The sequence below is a fragment of the Nipponia nippon genome, unplaced genomic scaffold, assembly GCF_047370975.1.
Source record: "Nipponia nippon isolate SJK-2023a ecotype South Korea unplaced genomic scaffold, ASM4737097v1 scaffold_2, whole genome shotgun sequence".
In the NCBI taxonomy this organism is placed as follows: domain Eukaryota; kingdom Metazoa; phylum Chordata; class Aves; order Pelecaniformes; family Threskiornithidae; genus Nipponia; species Nipponia nippon.
This window is the reverse complement of record NW_028262336.1, coordinates 30,917,139-30,935,485: the sequence shown is the minus strand read 5'-3', so window position 1 is coordinate 30,935,485 and position 18,347 is coordinate 30,917,139. Positions and strand designations below refer to the sequence as shown.

The window sequence follows — 18,347 nt, the reverse complement described above, 5'->3', positions numbered from 1 at the left end:
TTCGGGGAGAGCACTGTGTTCCCTGGATGTCAGGCCAATTATCTATGTACGAATTTAGGTGTCTCTAGTTTACAAGGCTGATCACGTGGGGATTCATCTCTCCGAGCCAATAACTTCCACCTACGAATGAAGAGGACCCAGGAGCACACTTATAGGTGTTATAGGTGGAAATGCTCTAATCCCTTATCCAAACAGAGAAATGCAAAAATGATCATTTCTACTGATGTTTATTATACCTCTGTAATTACACTTGATTTGGACAGTCATTGAATATCCCTTTTGTATTCTCAGTGGGGAAAAACTCAACACTTGCTGGGCAGAAAGGTTTAGCAGTTGTTCTCATCCTGAAAATGAACTAGTTTTTTTTTTTTAAAAAAGGAACCCCAGAATTTGCCTGCTAGTTTTTTGTTCCCACTCATCCCCAAGATAAAAGCCTTCTGTCCGGATCCAATCACCAGAAAATATAATCTAAGACCTTTTTAAAAAGAAAAATGCAAGGTAGAAGTCCAAAACCACTAATTATTTTTCATTCCTTGTTTTAAATAACCTGTCAAAATAAACAAATACCTTCTAGGCTGAGACTTTCTACAGCAATTTTTAGTCTTGGCTGAATTTTAACAGCCAACTTATAACAACAATACACCCTTATTGGTAGTGGCATGTATGCTACCACGGTAAAAATATTTTCAATGCGCAGACACTGTATGGTATTTAAATAGAAATATCCTTTTTATTTTTGCTGACAGACTCCTCAGGCAAAGCTGGCTGATTGGAGAAGCTGAACTTTTATTAGCATACCCAGCAGCCGGCAGGATGCTGTGTCCAACACGCTGCTCTCACGCAGGAGGGGGTTATCGGGAGGGAGGAATAGGGTATCTAATCTTAGTCCCCATTAAGACCTGCATAGTAGAACCTAACAGAAGACACCAATGACGTATTTCATACCCCAGGGGATGGAGGACAGGGGTTTTTTTCCAATATGCAGTAGACCTGTCAGATATGTGGCAAGAAGCAGGTACAAAAGCAGGTGAAGTCTCTAAAAATACCGGTGGCGAGTGAGATTTCCTAGCAAAGTGGATTAAAAATCCAAGGGAATCTTTAAACCAAATATTGGCTTTTGTAGAACAACAAAACCAGGATAGTGTTTCCACTCAGCCATAAAAGTTACTGCGGTTGTGTAATCATGTTGAGTTGTGGCCTTAGGAGAAGTTATAAAGCAGCTGCAGCAAATTAACTTTTCAAAAGTTATTATGGATTGGATGGAATCTAGAAAATTCCCCCATGTTATTTTTTTTAATAGAACTGTAAAATGAACAACCATGGATGAGATTTCATCTCAAGCCTCTCACCCTGCGCAAGCACAAACCTGAAGGCTTCAAGGGGAAATGTAAAGCCAGCAGCTCCCCTCCCCTCAAAGCAGACACCCCCCTCCCCAAAAGGGATGGACATCATTTTTCCTCTCTAAGGGCCTGATCCATATCCCACAGAATTCAGCCAAAGGAATCCCACTATAGGGGCCTGGTAGACCTTAAACAAGGTATAAATTTGCGGGGTGATCTCAAATGACTGGCTTCTTGCAAAACAGTTGGGAATCCTCATACCTGAGAAAGGAGTGTCCAACGCCAGAGGGAAACCCACGGGAGGGCTGCCACAGCTGGCACAAAGCAAATTCTGGATTCAGTAGGATGCTGTAAATGGGAAGTCACTGGTTCTCAGGTTAAAAGACAGCACTCAATCTCCTGGGTTCCAGCAAGCCCAGAGCTCAACCAGAGCAACACCTTCTGACCTCACCTGGGAAGAAGTTACAGTCACTCAACTAATAGGAGGCACCTTGACTTTCTAGGAGGAGGCAGCTGCTGACCTTAACCAAAGTGTAATTTGGGAAAGAACACCACAGCCCAGGCTGCTGAGCCTGGGGAGTAAGTAGAAGACACAGGGTCCAGACAACAGCAGGAAAAGAAACCAACAGTACTATGTAAGAAGATGTGAAGTAAAACAAAAGAAGACATTGGCATCATGGTCACCGCAGTCAGAAGTATTTGGACTAGAAAATTTGTCACTCGGGAGATGAACAGGCTTGAAAACTGGACTGATCCACGAGAAAACTGCACAGTAATAGTCAGAAATGGGGGGGTGGGAAGCAGGTGTAGTAGGAAAGAGCAGCATGTTTGAAATGAGATCCATGCTGCAGCTGTTTTAGGACAAATGCGTTACATCTTAACCCATAAAAGCTCTTAAACTAGACCTTAAAGAAGCAAGTCACTAGAAACACATTACCTCTGACTTTTTTCCGTATTCTCTTGCCTAGTCAGTGATCTGAAATGTGCATACCTGTCATTTGACTCATCATGTATAACAAAACGTGGAGCACTGGAGTGACTCTAGGATCTGGAGTTCCAGTTTCTTGTGGCTGCACGAGGTGACAGTGTCAGAGCACTTGGGTTCATGTTGGGTCTAAACACAATAAAAAGAGGTCAGTGCTTCCAATGTGTGCACCCTCTGAGTATTTAGAAACAAACCTGAATTACCAATGCCTACAGTAGCCTTAAGAACAGGGTACATGGCATTTCCATGTCTATTCAAAGCCAGCTAGTGTACCAAATCTGAACAATCCGTCCAATTATAGTAGTAATATGTGACACGTACAATGTTTCAGACCTTTAAAGTGTTCTCTCAGCATAAATTAATGACTTCTCACCAATACTCATGTGAGACAGGCAAGTACGTACACAAATAGGGAAACCAAGACCCCGTTCAGAATATATTTATAGAGTGACCTAGTTACGTTTGGGCATGTTAGACCACATTCTTGCCTGAGGACAGTTTTCAGATGTGACACAATTTGCAAGTCACTGAACTACAGATGTAGTGTTGTGGATGGCCAGACGGCCAAGCTCCCCCATGACCATCTTTCCTGCACTCAATCAGAAGGGTTCCTTCAAATATTTTCAAGTATTTACCCCAACCATTCTGGAAGGAGGAAGCTGGGTTTATCTATCAAAGAACTTGAAACAGAACACACAGATGCCTTGCATACAGAAAAAAAGCTTTTGCATACAATAAAAGCTTTTGACAAAATGTGGGCTATTTTTAATATCCACAGATCAGCCTTCCTAGAGGCAAGTAATGATAGAGGTGGACTGAGGGATTAACAGAAACTAGTGGCATTGTTCTTTGCAAACTAGTTAAAAAAAAATGCCAATTTGGGGGCAATAATTAGAAAGTAAAGGAGTTCAAAGTCCCTTCCCTCTTTGTGCTGCATAACTCAGATCTTGTCTGTTTAACTTCCCACTTGTCTGGGGCAGTGGTTGCCTCTTTCACTGTCTCTTTACACTGCCTAAGGGCAAAAGCCTTAAAAGAGCCTCTGAATCAGTGATGGCCTACAGGCCCATGGCAGCGTGTGAACTACTTACAAGGGATCTGGGAAAAGTGACTGAGAAGAGTTGCCACTATGCTTATGCTATGCTTCACCTCTGTTAAAAATTTTGTAGGGGTCCACTAATTGGGAGACATTGGAAAACACTGCTCTAAATGAGCTTGTAATGACATTTATCAAAATATCAGCTGACCTGTTGAAGGATACAAGATCCCCTCACAGGCCTCGTTCCTCATAACACAAACAAAATTACTATGGAAAAAATAGTTTCCTGGTAGACTTATGAGTTATGGATATCTAACACCTCAAATATTAAAAAAGCAGGAAGTGAAAAAAGATTACCTTAGGGTGATCTGAACAACTCTAACCCAAATTAGAAGATAGGGACAAATAAACCTGAAGGATGGATGGATCTTACCCTCATGGCACAACAGCCCCTTTAAAGTCAGCATGTGACTATTTTGTGCCTCTGCTGGAAGGATTTCCCTCTGAGATCCTAAAATACACCCACCACACACCTCCACGCCCCACCACTTGGTCTTCACTTGGTTGCATACACTTCCTATTGCTACTGGCCCAGAAATGGGGACAGAAATGAATTCAACTGCAGGATCTGGTTTGTATTGTTTGCTCTTGATTTGTTTGGCATGCAGAGGGCAGTGTTTTGAACAAGGCTCCGTGACACTACAACTGTTCTCTAATGAAATGTCAGTGGGAACTTTACCACTGACTTCATTGGGAACAGCTTTAGGTAAATGCTAGGCTCTTTCTGGAAAAAAAAAAATAGCTCAACAAAAAAAACCAACAAAAAGCCCTCAATCTTTGTTTTCCTTAAAATGATGTCTTGTGAGTGTATTACACAGGGATGCCAGTCCAAGGGAGGCAGAAAAGAATGCTGAGAGACGAAATGCAGAGTCTTCTCTAAATACCAAGCGCAGAAAGCAGCCAGTGACTTGCCATTTTGACAGTGTATAATCGGCAGGAAGCTGTCACAGATGCCCGACATTCTCCAAACAATGTTTCAGTTTCTCTTTCCCTTCAGAATATTTTCTGAGAGTCCCCCTCGCCAGCTATCTCATCAGTCCTCTGGTATTTTTCCCTGAGGCCTTCATTTCCTCATCTAACTGTGGCCACTTACAGATATATCCCCTTTCGCCCATCTAGGTCTCCTTTCACCTTTCTCACTTTCTTTCATACCGTCACAGTTTTAATTCAGATCACTTCAGTTTTTCCTCTCAGTGGAAGCATGTAGTTGTGTTTAAGAATCTGTACTATCCTCGTCAGTATGAATGATGATTCTCATTCCTACAGTAGTCCAACAAGGATGAAATCTTTCCAATAAAAAGCCTTCCCCAAAGTGAACACTGTTTCCCAGTCACTTTATTGAAAGAAAATAGATGATCCCTTTGTCAGGACCTGGATCCCCTGTAATGTTCAGTGTGTACTTGCTACAGGCCCCATCCAAATTTTGTTCAGAATTAGTGGCAGTTTTTGCATCACCTCCAAAAGACTTAGGATTGCATTATAGCTTGTTACAGGATGATTTTGTTTTCTCCTACACAAACAGTCTTGTCCCACTTACTTCTGCATATTTCTGCTGGGTGTTGTATCCTCACAAAGAGTGTTGCATCCTCACAAAGGGTGTTGCACAGCAACAAGAATTTTAGCCCTCACATATACCTTCCTTAAAGCCCACTTATTGTTTCTGGAAAGTGCTCAGTTCCTTCAATTGTTTTACTCTCAATAAACTTTCACTCATTAATGTTCTCCATGCTGGTGGCAGGTTTTACCTTTAGAACAGGCAAACAGAAAGGTAGTTGGACCATGCAACCTCAACTGCTGCTTAGCTTTTTGCTAGCAAGAATGAAAGATTTTATGGGTGCCACACTGTTCACTTCTGGCACTGAATGAATGGCTCAGTAGCTGAGATCGTATGCAAACCAGCTGCTCTTCCAGGTGACATATTCATTGTCCCTATAGGAACACTCTGCATCCAAACCCTATGCAAACATGTTACAGGGAACAAAGCTGGCTCATCTCCATAAAACATTCATAGGATTGGAACAGGAAGCTGATGCATTGTGTGCGATATTTTTTCCTCTGTTTTCCAGAGAAAAGTATCAGAAAAGAAGGAAGATAGGAGCCATTAAGTCTGTAGTGCAACCAGGTTGTAGTCATGAACTGAGAACAGGAGCTGGTCTCCAGCTTCCTGAAGACCTGGCAGTAAATAGGAAAAATAAAAAAATCAATGGCTATGGCCTCAGTCTTCATAGCCACATCTCCATCCAGTATAAATTTGGTCTGCTCCAGTAGAGACAGCATAGATCACATCTTCTAAATATCTCCAGGGATGGAGAGACAGCCACTTCCCTGGGCAGCCTGTTCCAATGCTTGACCACCCTCTTGGTGAAGAAGTTTTTCCTAATATCCCACTGAAACTTCCCTTGGCGCAACTTGAGGCCATTTCCTCTCGTCCTATTGCTTGTTACTTGGGGGAAGAGACCGACCCCCACCTCGCTACAACCTCCTTTGAGGTAGTTGTAGAGAGCGATAAGGTCCCCCCTCAGCCTCCTCTTCTCCAGACTAAACAACCCCAGCTCCCTCAACCGCTCCTTGTGAGACTTGTTCTCTAGACCCTTCACCAACTTCATTGCCCTTCTTTGGACACGCTCCAGCACCTCGATGTCCTTCTTGTAGTGAGGAGCCCAAAACTGAACACAGCATTTGAGGTGCGGCCTCACCAGTGCCGAGTACAGGGGCACTATCACCTCCCTGGTCCTGCTGGCCACACTAGTTCTGATACAAGCCAGGATGCCATTGGCCCTCTTGGCCACCTAAGCACACCGCTTGCTCATGTTCAGCCGGCTGTCAACCAACACCCCCAGGTCCTATTCCGCCAGGCGCCTCTCCAGCCACTCCTCCCCCAGCCTGTAGCGTTGCATGGGGTTGTTGTGACGGAAGTGCAGGACCCGGCACTGATCCTTGTTGAATCTCATGCAGTTGGTCTCGGCCCATCGATCCAGCCTGTCCAGATCCCTCTGTAGGGCCTTCCTACCTCCAGCAGATCAACACTCCCGCCCAGCTTGGTGTCATCTGCAAACTTATTGAGGGTGCACTCGATCTCGTCCAGATCAGTGATAAAGATATTGAACAGGACTGGCTCCAACACTGAGCCCTGGGGAACACCACTCGTGACCAGCTGCCAACTGGATTTAACTCCATTCACCACAACTCTTTGGGCCCAGCCACCCAGGCAGTTTTTTACCCAGCAAAGCATATGCCCATCCAAGCCGTGAGCAGCCAGTTTCTCCAGGAGAATGCTGTGGGAAATGGTGTCAAAGCCTTTACTAAGGTCCAGGTAGACAACATCCACAGCATTTCCCTCGTCCACTAAGCGGGTCACCTTATCATAGAAGGAGATCAGGTTAGTCAAGTAGGACCTGCCTTTCATAAGGCCATGCTGGCTGGGCCTGATCACCTGATTGTCCCGTACGTGCTGTGTGATGGCACTCAAGATGATCTGCTCCATAACCTTCCCCAGCACCGAGATCAGACTGACAGGCCTGTAGTTACCTGGATCCTCCTTCTATCTGTTCTTGTAGATGAGCGTCACATTTGCTAACCTCCAGTCATCTGGGACCTCCCCAGTTAGCCAGGACTCCTGAAAAATTATTGAAAGTAGCTTGGTGAGCACTTCCACCAGCTCCCTTAGTACACTTGGGTAGACCCCATCCAGCCCCATAGACCTGTGTGTGTCTAAGTGGTGTAGCAGGTCTGTTTATATCTGTTTTAATAAACAGAGTTCCTGCAAAAAAAACTCCTTGTGTCACCAAAGAAAATCCATACACTCTTCTAACGTGACTTTGTTGTTCATGAATGGTACCTGTGAGCCAGGGCTATCTGCTTGTTACAAATAGCTTGTTATATACCTTAAGAAGCAGTTTTAAAGCAAGAAAATAGCTTGAAAGGAATGAATGCTTAAGCAGAACACCATCTAAGGTATCATTCATGCCGGCTCAACAGCTTTGTTACCCCTTGGTCTGCTTTACTGCAGACTCAGAGGAGAGGAAGATATGGATAATAGCCACTCATACCTTAAATTTCACCCTCAGTCAAAAAGCTTCTCTCTCTGTTTTCCACTTTTCATGGAACAGCCAAGCCGCTTATGTACTTGCTGAAGGCAACTGCCCACTTCTTACAGAAACCCTAAAAAAACGCATTGGCGATGCAGTCATACATAAACAATAGCTTGTTTTACAGAAGAACTGTTCGTTATATACTTTTTATAAACGAGTCCCAGACGTCTTTTCTTACACACACATCTGCATATAGTCATCAGTTTTGGCAAGGACAGCATGGAGCGTGGTAAATCAGCATCGAACCAGGCTCACAGACTATCCTGTCATTGCAGAGGGCTATTTGTCATGGCTTTGCCCAGTAAAAGTAATGAAGCAATGCTTCTGCTATTGAAGAAGTTCGGTACATTTTGAAGCATACCAACTAGACTCCTGGGCTCTGCAGTCCAGTTCTTCAAAGGAGGTGTTTTCAACCTGCTTACCAAAGACCAGTGATAAGGATTCAGAAAGTGAGTGCAACAGGCTTGCAATTAGTCTTTTCTTTAATGTACCCCACCCACAGAAGCAACCAAAGGAACCAACAAAATGGAGGGAGAGTGGATCAAAACTGCAAGAGTAGTCCTCTTTTAATTTAATTTTAAATTGATTGCAAGTGTAAACCATCAGCAATAATAGACCAGAAGGTGCTGTTTCTTAAAGGAAGGGTTGGTGACCTTCAGTGGACCAGGTTGACAGGCACTGCCCTGGGATCTCCTGGTTATCTTGGCCTTGCAGAATAATTGGTATCTCAGACATGTCCTTCTCAGTCTTTTGCACTTTCCCATCAGCAGGCCAGTTTAAGCAGTGGTTCTTCCAACCAGTTTGCTGACCATCTAGTTTCCTAGATACTTCCACTACCCTACGTGCAGAAAGAGGACTGAATGCATAGCTATAGCAGGTTGACTCGCAGCATGGGTCCCTCTCTTTTTCAGGTGCAGTGCTTGACTCACAAAGGATCCCGATGCACCATTCTTCTGCTGGGAAATGGCTGGATTTGTTACTACTGTTACCCATGGGATGTTGTTACTTACTGTCGTACCATGTTGCTTAAGAAATGCAGTCTTCAGGTTAGTATCTCATTGGGCTAGGAACAGCAAACCCTCTGACTAAACTCCGGTCCAGAGACTTTATGGACAGTGACTGAAGACAATAAATGGATGTAGATTAGGGACGCCAGGAAGTAAGGAGAAAATACCGCAGAGCACAGTGTCAGCAGTAGTCATAGCGTACCACTGCTGTCACAGCCAAGTTGCTGTCGCAGAAGCCCAGGGAAGGGGAATCTGAAAGCAAATAGTGAAGTAACTTTGCAGGTTTTCCTGGGAAGCTCCCTCACCAAAGAGGCACTATGTAGGAGAGCAGGAAGAACTCAGATTAAAGCTGATGCCAAACATGATGCCACAAGAATGAGGGAGGCATCTCTCCATCAGGACAGTGTGGACAAGTAGCTTACATGTAATAGGGAATAAGACCCAGTGTAGGGGTTGAAGAGAGAGGATTGGCACAGTGAGCACAATATTCCCTAGACTACGTTCTCAACAGAAAGTTATTGGGTGGGTAGGGTAAGGCCAGAAAAAGGGTGTTGCGGCACCTTGTAGGGTGCAAGAGCAGGAACTGGGCTAGCAGATTTTGGCCTCATTTCCTAAGGAAAGAATTCCAATATGGTCATACCATCCATGTGCTAGCATCCATCTGTTGTCCTATTTCATAATCTTTGCATCCATTGACTAAGTTCAGCCACATGTGGTGGGTGAACAGGCATCTCAAAATACAAAGTTCTTACACAGCTCATGAAAATAGAGGGCAGGCAGAAGACAGAGACCTTAGAAGAGTCTTTCCCTTGACCACGCCATCCACAGGCTGCAGTATGAATTCACTCTGTATAAAACATCATATGGGAAAGAAAGAGGCTATATAAATGATCCCAATGACATAAGAGCTTCCATCGGATACTGCATCTTCCTACATACCAAAGTCAGCCTCCAGATACAAATCCATCAGAAAACAGGATACATAAGTTCAAATATTCATGGAACAGGTTAGCAATGTCTGTACATTAAAGGTGGCTTACATTAAAGATGGCTTTGTTCCCATGTGCTCATATTTTCCTGAACCCATGCTCTTCTTCCACCTGGAAATTCTTCCTATTTTTAGGATATTTCAGGACATTTTCAGGACTTCCTATGTTTGTTTGGATTTCTGGACCTCTGGCAGATGCAGGGAGACCTGGGCAGCAGAGCTGACAGACTTTTGTACATCCCAGATACTCCCACTATATGAGTACACTCTACCATACAGTGCCTGACTAGTACATATCATTGTACAAGACACTTACCTGGCAGGTAGACCTCAGTTTTCTAAGCCATATCAGAGATGCCTGAACAAGTGTTTCGTAGCTGGTCTTCACACATAATAGAAATCCCACGTGTTTTGGAAATGGTGGCTTTGCCGAGCATGTGCAGAACATCTTGTGTACCCTGTGCTTCCATGCCCTCGTTCTGTAACCATAATGCTCGTATTATCACATCCAGAAAACCTCAAGAGAAAACATGGAAGAGCTATATATGGCCAACAAGGACATTCTGGAAGATTTTTACATAATCCAGAAGTGAAAAATTATGTAGAGACTTAAGCAACAGATGAGTAGAGGCAGAAAGTGATGAAGGCAGAGTTTAGGGTGCAGGAGGGCTACAGGAGTTGTGATGAGGACAGTAAGAGTCTGGGTCCAGTTATGCTGAAGGCGAGGTGGAGGAGACGTCAGCAAGGCAGGCAGAAAATTAGTTTGGGCGGAAGGATTTGGCCTACTGTTGAATCTCCGTTGCCTACAGTGAACGTGTTTTATGCAGTATGTAAAGCAATAAGGGAAAACCAAAGGAGGGGTATATCATATAAGCCACTTTTGAAAGCCTTTTTAATAAAAGGAGGTTTGAGCTGCAGAGCCTCGCAGAGCCTCTGCACCACTGTGCTGGCACTTCCACCTAGCAGCAGCATTCCCAGCCACCACCAGCCAAGCAAACAAACAAACAAACAGCTGCCATGTTGTTTGCATTGTAAATGAACTCAGAAGAAAATACAGCTGCAATTAGTTGGCACGCAGCTGTTGAATTAAATCCTTTGCTGCCCAGCTAGTAGAGCACTGAACTGTGGCTTAAGCTGCAGTAGCTGGATTCAAAGCAAGGGGCGCCAAAGAAGGGGTTAACCCTACACCTGTGTGCATGTTCATAATGTGTATTTTTTCCTGAACACATTATTAGTCTGTTAGCTCATTTAGAGACCATAATGAAGTCATTATGATGCCACCAGTATATTTTGCCAGAAAGCTGGCAATCTTTAATCTGCTTCCTCTACAGCATCTCACAAAGGAAGGGAGAAACCAAAACACTGATTTCAACTAACAATGCATTTATTTGCAGTGCTGGGTCCCAGCACATGCTGAGAAGAAAATTCTTTTGTTTATTCCCCCTTCCTTCTGATGGGTTTTATACAAGAAGCAAGGCATAGAAGATCCCTCAATGCAGCACAAAGCCACTCCACCTTTTACATGCTTCTCATTTTCTCTGCACCTTCCTTTGACCTTTCCTTCAGCTGAGGCAACCAAAGATGAAGTTAAAAATTCTTTGAAAAAATCCCTGGCTAATGAGTTGCCGTGCATATACGCATCGCCTGTAACTGCGTGCTGCCGCACTCATACCTTCTTAGGGAGATAACAATATACACCTAGCAGGGATTTCTAGGAGAAGTGTGCTAGGAAACAACAGTTGGCATGCCAACAAAGAGGACTTTCTGTGGGAGTCAGGGGAAGGTAAGGGATGTGGACAAGGACAAAAAGACAAAGAGGGGCTACTCCACCCCAGTCCAGTTTCACACTCACCAATGCATGTGCATTCACAAACGGGGTAAAAATTACTTTTGTCAGTCCCTCTATGTGTTCCCTGATTAAACAAACCCCACTGATGTTTCAAGCTCACATGGGTAGCATTGAAGGCAGATGCCCAGAGGGGCTGAATGAGCTGAGTTTTCCCATTAGCAATGGCTGGGATATGACTGGGTCATGCTACAGGGGAAGAGCTGAGCCACATCTGTCCGGCCCTCCATGTGTGAGGGAATGTACGTCTTATATAGAAAACAGAGAGGTGAGTAGGTCAGGAAGCTGAGTCTAAGGGCAGATGACCACTATGACCATTGTCCTTTTCTAAGGGCCTGATCCAAAGTCCAGTGAAGCTTCCCACTATTTTCATCACCCAAAAAGATTACCAGAGGGAAGTAATTTTACTAGCACCAAGAAAATGCTGAAAAACTACACAAGATATCCTTCCCTGATGCAAAGGGTTAGTAAATTCCATGACTTGGTCACAGTTAATTGCCAGATGTTCTGCTCACTATCGAGTCCTCCTGAAGCTTCAGGTCAGACTCTTTTCTTCAGACAATGGTAACTTTCTGAGTTACTAGATCATACTGCACAAGGGTGACTTCTCACAAGAGCTCCCATCAGCCACATCCAATGACAGCACAGCAAGATTAGCAAAAAGTTGGGACACCAGTATACCTGAGACCATCATCCTGCTTCAAGTGGTAAACAACTGCAGCACAACTGATATCTCCCTGCAACTAAAGCCTGCAAGCCACCATTTAGTGATGATACCCTTGTGTTAAAGCACTAGCAGCACAGCTGAATGCCAGCAGGGCTACTTGCTTTTGGTAGATGGTGCACAGCTGCCAGCAGCGCGCTGGTATGCCACAGCGATCTGAGCATCCCCTCCCAGCATACCACTGCATCACAGCCCTGAATTACCACGCCTGTGCTCTCCTCCAGTGTGTTGATGGTGCACTGGTGAGAGAGTTATTAGTGGGTCCTAAAATGGGATAAAAATGAGATACATGCTCATGCTGAGGGAGCAGAAAGCACCGAGGGGCAAGGAGGGCACTGTGAGCAAGTGCAGATTGAAAGAGGAAGAGGCAATGAGCAGATCATGGGTTGCTTTTCAACAAAGCAAATTATTTATGTACTCTGAATTTATGCGTGGCACATACTGCACAGCTGGGGGACTGCGATCAGATAAGAGGAAGAAGAATAGCCTTGGACTTAAAGCATATGAGCAGAACCATGAGAACGTGACTCTCATAAACAGCTTTGACCACCCAGCTCACTGGTGGGGGCCTTCGGGAGGGCAACTCAAAGCTGTAGCCTCCATGATAAATGGGCACTCCAGTGTGGAGGACAGGAGAAAGCCAAGGATGGGGAAATCACTGCAGTGTATGCGTGTTACTCATGTGGCAAAACTCTGGCATTTTGCCACTCCCTGTGATCACATCTAGCTCTGAGAGGCCCCGACAGCTTGTGGGCTCCCTCCTGCTGTGAGCCCAGTGCCTGGCCACACAGGCTTCTTGCAGAGAGCCCAGGACAATTAGATGGCTCTGGGACTTGACCTGGAAAGCAAATGAACTGAGACTCAGAGGAACAGAGCTAAGTGCTTGGGCCCAAGCAGCTGAACAGGACATAAGTAGGACATCTGCACTCCCACTCTAGATCTTTTTCATGCTCTGTGCTTTGACCATGGTCCCAGGGCCACTGACCAATACTATAGCTATCAACATTACTCTGGAGATGCCTCAACATCCACTCTGTGCCTGACAGCAGGGAGTGCAGAACTTAGCACTTACATGCAAGACATAAGCACTAGATCCATCCATTGCACCCTGAAGTGATGGGGATACACTACACAGCTTCCATGGAGTTGGTGCAGAAGGAAAAACAAAACATAACCATGATTTCAACCCATTACACAAGGAGCTTTTGTGCTGATCTATCCTATGACCATACAGTCAAAATGAAGTAGCACCTTCTGGCTGTCAAGGCTGACAACCAGGCAGCTGGAAGCTCTCAGGAAAACTTAGAATCTGCCAAGTCACCTTTTCCAGCTGGGAAAAGAAAAGGGCCATACCCAGGAGGAAATCAAATGACAAATAGTAACAAACATAACAGATGTACGACAGCCCTTTAGAGTAGTGAAACCGAGACTCCTATTGAGGAACTTTGGCTTCGGCTGGGGAGCGGAGCTGCCCCCAACCGCAGCATAGGAGAGACGCACAGCATCTTGGTGCACCTACAACAGTCAGATGGTGGTGGAGGAACAGCTGGGAGAGAGAGTGGTGGCAAGGTGGCTTTCTCATCACCAGTGCTGAATGTATAGATTTAGGTGCTTGAAGATCAGGAACATCAACTTCTCTGGGCTAAATGCTCAGTAGTTACCTCAGTCCACAGTTTTGGAGAACCATTTGAATATTCTTCACTCCTATGCTCCCTGGCAGCACCCTCAAACATTACCTGCCGCTGATTTTAACAACAGTTAGATACCAAATACTGAATTGATACTATCAGCAGTCAGTCAAGAAGAATCTAACAGTGCAGGGAAATGAAGAGAGAGCTTCTGAGGCCCAGGTTAATCCCCTGATGCCTGTCAGCTTTCCACTATTAATACATATTTATTACATTAATCATTATTTCCTAGCACTGTTGATTAAGAAGAAAATTTGCACCAATTTCTTGCTAATCTTGTTAATCATGAGGCAGGTTATTACTAGAAACACTCTTAAATGTACTTATTTTTAATTTTATATATGTTATGGATATATCCTATAGTTTGTAAATATCCAATATGTAAAGTACACTTTAATTTTATATCTATATATATCGCTTTCATTCAAGATCACCTGAGTCCATGACATAGCCACATGCCTTAGTTACTGCATCATCTGCAACATTTCTAATGCTAGTATCTCCTAGGCTTGAAGCCAGGCAGGTATATGTATACACTGGTAGCAGCACAAACATACAGGAAAGACGTATCTCTATACCAAAACTGTGTATGTTGAAAAGATTAAACTTCAGTCTTCTCACGCTGCAAACTTGGCTAAGAAAACTCTACAGTTAAAAGAAGTCAAAAATGCTGCTTCAAGAATTACTGAAATGTCAAGCAGCATATGAAAGGACCCTGTTTTCGTGTTGTCTCCATGCCCTAACTCCTTTCACATCCCTCAGGATTATAATATTTTAAATTGTATTAAAAAAAAAAAAAGGCTCAGTCATCTCAAGTGTATCATTTAAATGCCAAGTTCCTGCCTGGATTCACATTTTCTAGCTCAGTTTTAAATCATTGAAAACAGACTGAATGGGGTGCCTTGTTTGGCAAGCATTGCTGTTCACCTACCAACAGAACTTCAGTGTGGTCCTCTTCTGCAGACATTTACCCATTGGCTTGATGGGGACTACTCAGGAGAGGAAGGACCTTTCAGGCCTGCTGCATATCCTTTTGTCTCACCCTGCTATTAAATCTCTCTGGAAAAGAAACATCAGCATTCTGGAACCTGATACTGTAGAAAATTCTGTGGTCCTTTGGACCCCGTAAATGCCAATTCATGTTTTGCTTACAGAAGCAAAGCAAATGGCTTTTTCCCCTCAAATAACATAATAATTGCTTTCTCCTTCTTGTGCACAGGACATTAAATAGTTGGGCTTGTTTGTCATACAAAATCGAATTAAAAAGAGCATGACAAGTTAGTGTGTGTCTTCTCTAAAGAATGAGAAAGAACTGACGCTCACATTCCTGCCAGCACCACCCACTTGTCTACCCTGGAAGGGCCACATGCCATTTCCCAAGGTGAGAGCAGCTCACAGGTGCTCTCCGGTCCCAGGCGTGGAGCCATGATTTACCTTGCTGCTAAGGGAGCTAACCATGGCCATGCCTTTCAAGGGTGGAAAAGTCCTCCACCACCACCATTCCTGTGTCTCCCTGTTCCTGCGTCTCTGCGCGTCCTCCCACACCACACTCCCTGCAAGCTGGATCTGCTTATAGTTTCCTGTTTGGAATTGGAAAGCAAATATTCCTCTTGGTTTGCTCCCAGCATAACCACTACCAGCTCCAAAAGTCCTAGTTAACTTCTGCTCTGTCCAAGCAGGATGTTCTTCCAAACATGCAGCCGCCGATCCAGGGGGCACAGCTATATCCTGCTGAAGAGTTAAAAAGCAAACGCCACAGTTTCAGCTACATCAATGCAGGTAGTCGTGGTTGCAATGCCATTGCAAGCCCTCTGGGGCTGAGCACTTCCACAGCAGACCTGGGGAGGTCCCACAGCAGACCTGGGGAGGTCCACAGCAGTACCTGGGGAGGCCCCAGCACCTTGAAGAGCCATGGCTGGCTGCACACTGGTAGTCCAGCAGCATCCCAGCTCTGTGCCCTGGTTACATGGAGCTCCATGAAGCTTTTCCCAGCACTCTGAACCCCTGCCTGATCCTTCTCCCAGGAATACTTTTATGACTGCATTGTCCTGCCCCAGATGCAGGAAAAGAGAAAGGGTGGAGAAAAACAGTGGTGGTGAAGAATGGAGCAGATATGAATATCTGCATTTTATTTTCCCCTCTAATTTACAGCCTGACACTTCAGCTGCAGTTGCTATTTCCCTGATTGCACCTGGTTTGGGAGTTAAAAAAGAATATACTTTTTGTTGCTATTGGCTCGTAGGTCAGACTAGCTTGCTCTGACATTTCTACTTGTTACGTACGTACATGTGAGTTTAATAAAGTTTGTTGTCTGTTTAAGCTCTGTTGTTGTCTACTCAATTTTAGGGAAGTGGGAAGCTGTCACTATGCCAGAAGTTTTCATATTGAAGTCTAACAAAACAGTGAGCAATCTAGACAAACCAATAACATGGCACCCTGTGTCCCCAAACCAGCACGCACTAAGAGCTTCATTAAAATTGATATTGAATTCAGCAAGTAAATCAACACTCACCCAAGACAATACATTAAATTAATCAGGCACAAAATACCCCATACAGATCAGCAGGCCAACGGTTTTTAAAAAATAAGCACAACAGAAACTTTCAGTTCTTGGTCGATATCAAAGTATCATGATGTTTCACCACAAAGCAGCACATATAATTAGCAATCAATTACTCATTAAAATTGCCCCATGAAGCAAGCATGTGAGCACATACATCTCTAATTTCCTTTGGCTCACTGGGCTCTGGCCTCATTTCATTATAAAAGCACTTCTGGGGTGTGCAAAAAGGCAAAAGAGCTCGTTCAGGCCCTGAGCCCACTTCCTTGGCTGGCAGACTGTGGTGGGTACAGCAGACCATGACCAAGAGAGTTGCCTTCCTCATGCTCCTGGAGGATGAGCCTTCTCACTGGCAAACCCCAGACTTTCTGGGTGCAGCTCCTGATGCCACGTCAGAAAGTGGGAGGATGGCGAGGTCCTCCCTACACTGTCCCAAGCTACCAGTGCCTGTGTCACTGATACAGCCCAACTTCTCCTTGTCTGTTGGTCCCCAGACCTTAGTACCATCCGCACCACCATGCAGGAGCATGGCCATGTTGCCCAGGAAATCCTCCCTGGCGAGAAAGCAGTACCTGTTGTGATTAATGTATCTGCAAGGTTTGCAAACCTTCGAAGGGCAAACGATGGCACCACTGTAGCTTGAGGGCATTATTTCCAATACGCCCCTGCTCCTGCCTGCCTGTTGGGCCATGACCTTCAATCAGCATGTGTCATGGTCAGCCTAACACTTGATTTTCCAGCACCAGATGGGGCATCCATATTTCTAATGTAAGAGTTCCAGGACAGCCACACATTACATACCTCACTCTTGGGGCTTTTATCAGCTAAGGGCTCCTCTAGGCGTGGAGATGCCAGACAAAGACAGCAGCTTCCCAGAATCTCTGCAGACAGGAATTACCTGAGGGAAACACATGGGGGCTGTAAAATAGACACAGATAAAATAGCCTGATCACTAAAAAAAAATTTTTTAAAAATTAAAAAGAGGAAAAAAAGAAGATTTGCTGGGACCCCTGAAATATGAACCCCTATCCCCATGATGCTCAGTGACAGGAACTCTGTGGGAAAAGACTACTCTCGCTGTGCAGTGTGCTGCCCACAGTTATGGTTTGCCATCAAGCCTCATTGATATAGAGATTTAGAAATTTCCTTGCAAAGTCCACATGGTCCTAGAGAGTTAAACCAGGAGTACCCAGGAGGTAATGTTTCAGAAAGGGTGAGTTTTAGCTTTGGGGGGAGATTTGGACGGTTGAGCAGAGTTCTTGGTAAAGTCCAAGAGTTCTTGGTAAGGTCCCATTTCCAAGAAACTACAACAAACAAGGTGTCAGTAACTGGGAATTAAGACCATAAGCATCCTTCTTAGCAAAACCTGTTGTCATAAGAAGTGTTTCTGGTCCTTAGCGTGACACAGCAGCTGGGCAATGGTAGGAGGACTCTCCTCCTTCTGCGGGCTGAGCTTGTGGGTTCGGAGTCCGTGCAGATGCCTCTGCAGAGTGCTGTGCTGGGCAGGTGAGCCCCAAGGTGCCAGAAAGCCTGCTCAGACAGCTGCCCAGGGAGCATTCAGGAAAGGGAGCTCAGCCAGCTGACTCATGGTCTTTTTTTATGCCACTGGCTTTCAGATAGACACCAAAAGAAAAAAAAAAATATCTTGGCACCTCATTTGCTAGGAGAACAGCCTAGAACTATTTATTATTAAAAGAAGTGATTGAGCAGTGACATTCAGTGTTTCCATTTTTCAATCATTTCTGGTTTTTTCTTCTTTTTTTCCTTGTGGTCTTTGTAAAAACACCAGAATAATAGCAATTTATTAAGAACTGGCATTCACTCAAAATAGTTTCCCTTAATGTGACTCTTACTGACATTGTAAAATTTATTTACAATTTCTCTTTTTTCTTCTGTTCATTGTTTGGATGTACCATAGGATACCAATAAAAAAAAGTTATTTATGCTAAACAGATGTACTGTGAAAAGCCAGATGCAACATGGATGGTAACCAGCAGCTGGGCAAGCCCTAGCAGATAAGCT

The 18,347-nt window shown here is 44.5% G+C and overlaps 1 long non-coding RNA gene across 2 annotated transcripts in view; it reads right to left on the bottom strand.

The window, feature by feature from the left end:
* The window catches only part of LOC148055722 (uncharacterized), a 50,303-nt gene extending 33,070 nt beyond the window's left edge, over nucleotides 1-17,233 (bottom strand). For both annotated transcript variants that reach the window (XR_015705132.1, XR_015705133.1), the window contains exons 1-2: nucleotides 17,127-17,233; nucleotides 9,824-10,024 (exon numbers count right to left, since the gene is read on the bottom strand). This is a non-coding gene — a long non-coding RNA (uncharacterized LOC148055722). The remainder of the gene's footprint in view (nucleotides 1-9,823; nucleotides 10,025-17,126) is intronic.
* Nucleotides 17,234-18,347: the final 1,114 nt, after the last annotated feature.